We start from the raw sequence: 2,524 nt of genomic DNA, 5'->3' as shown, positions 1-2,524 counted from the left end.
TTCAAAAGCATTAATGTTTCGATTTTGACCAGTACACGTATACAGTACGATATGCCGCGTTAAAGCCCTTGTACTTAAGTGACGTATGAAACAGGATGAAATCTCTTGCGAGCCACGAGAAGCTGTAGTCTCATCCCAAACGTACATGAACCCAATTCCGCTGCTTATCTCATGACACCCATGGTTGTAAACGTACATGTTTCGTTTATAATACGCCACAGAAGTTGTAAGTATAGGAAACGGTAATGCCTTCCCCAAATCAAATGTCATCACGTAATAAGTCTCATCTTGTTAAGATTCTTTCGTATCATTTCTAAGGGAATTTCGTGCCACCTCAGCTTTTTGAAGATGTAACTCATATCGATGCAGTCAGCTGCGATTTTTTCCTCATTGTCTTGTAAGGCAGATATTTTTAATTTAAAACAATCACACTTAACACAGGTATCAGACGAAGAAGAAAGAAAATGTAAATGTAAAATGTTATTAAACGTTCTTCGATATATGTGCTCATTAACAGGAGTCGCGTTTATTTCCTGACAGCGTTCTGTATACCTACAATCTGTACATGAGACGAATATTTAAGTGAGAAGAAAGATATTATTTTCTGTTGGGGTTCTGTGATCTAGTGTAATGGGACTTAAAGAATGAAAAGAAGAAATGTGATCTCGTTCTATGCTCATTCTATCTTCTTCTATTTTGTTTCCCGGTAGGTGATGCCCCTATTTTCGGACCCAGGTTGTTCTCCCGTTGTAATTTTTTTACAGCTCTCGTTAATCGCCCTTCAGATATTTGTAAAGTTTTCAAAAAAACTACAAAATCTGCTTGTAGTCAATAAATCTGCTTAAATACAACATTTCTATCATTAGTATTAATTGTATGTGTATATTAAATATACATTATATCGGTATGATAGGTGGCATTGTGTTTTGTATTTCACAATAACTTCAGCTATATTTACATGAGAAAGATTTCAATTTTAATGACATTGAACATAAACAATAACGTATAATGATTTATTTCCATTGTTAATTATTCAAATAATGAATCGTTATATGTCGTTTATTTAAGTTAAATAAGTTGACATATAGACTGTAGAGTCTAGGATGTTATAACTTGTACTATTTGATATGTTGAATCTAGAAGCAATTTGTCCAAAACAAATAAAATAGATATACATTTATGAATAAATTAAGTTTGTATTGAATTATAGTTAAACCTAGGTACTTTATTTAAAAAAATATGTAATATTTAGACATAAGTACCTACAAACATTGGTGAAAATCAAAAGGGGTAGTAAGGGTCCTGCTAAGGTCACCCTGAATTATAATGCTGACGCCCCGAATCTCGTGATTAAAATAATTGAAAATCTTACATTTAAAAAAAAAAACTTAAAAATGAAAATGAAAATTCTAAATTGAGATTGTCTGTACCTAATTCAAACTTTTTGTTAAGAAAGTTATGTTTTTCAAAAAGATAAAAGATTAAAGAATTTTCCTAAAAATGCATAGACCTATACAATAATGACTTAAGCCTTTAATTTATATACATATTTTAATAGAGATATCATATGTAATGGTTATAAGGAGGAGTAACATGTATCAATATATGAGGAGTGTGAGTGACAAAACCACCCAATGCTCTGCTTCCTCTAAAATATCTTTGGTGCTTAAGCCCTCCTTTATTTTTAGGTGATTTGCACATATGCCTAATATTTTAAAAATTACCTATGAGTTTCACTGTTGGCCATATACCATAAAATAACTAATAATTGCTTTTCCATACTGATTTTCATATTGTCTTTATCGAACACATGTCCAATCATAGAGAATATTACCTAAATAAATTATAAATTGTCGAAATGAGAATATCTTTATTTTTAATACCATACTTCAACAATGGTTCTAGTTAGGCGAAAATGTGTTTTAAAATCAATTTCTCTCATTGCTGGGACGGTAATTTCAACAAAATTATGTACCTAGACAGTTTTTGACGATATTCACTATTTAAGCATATAACAACCTCATAATATTCCATACCTTGTGAAATGAAATGATTACTCCAGATGAATCATCTCACTTATATGTCCTAAAGAAGAAATGAGGAATAAGAATTTATCTAATACATTTTTTTTAAATTTATTAAACATTTTGTTTACACAACACGCGCACAAAACCGGTAAACAATGCAGTATGAACTCCTTTATTGATATATATATAATAATTCGATAAGAAAAGTAAAATTTGATAAATGCTATTTTTGCCACTGTGCGACGTGAAAGCAATAGTAAATTAGCTTAAGGGGTTGTCAGGATTAAATAAATATAACACAAGTAGGTAATTCCAAGGTTTATTAAACATGAAACGCGAACGTCGCTGAAGCGTAAAAATAACTAAAAATACAATTAACGAATAACCGAAAACGGCTGTTCGACCGAGAGCACATGCGCCGTGCTCTACGGTATCGGCGAAACAGCCAGTGGTACGGCGGCGGAGACGTGCCCATAGAGTATCATAGAGGCGCCGTG

This window comes from Acyrthosiphon pisum, chromosome X (genome assembly GCF_005508785.2).
Source record: "Acyrthosiphon pisum isolate AL4f chromosome X, pea_aphid_22Mar2018_4r6ur, whole genome shotgun sequence".
NCBI lineage: Eukaryota > Metazoa > Arthropoda > Insecta > Hemiptera > Aphididae > Acyrthosiphon > Acyrthosiphon pisum.
The sequence above is the reverse complement of the archived record's forward strand: the minus strand, read 5'-3'. Positions refer to the sequence as shown.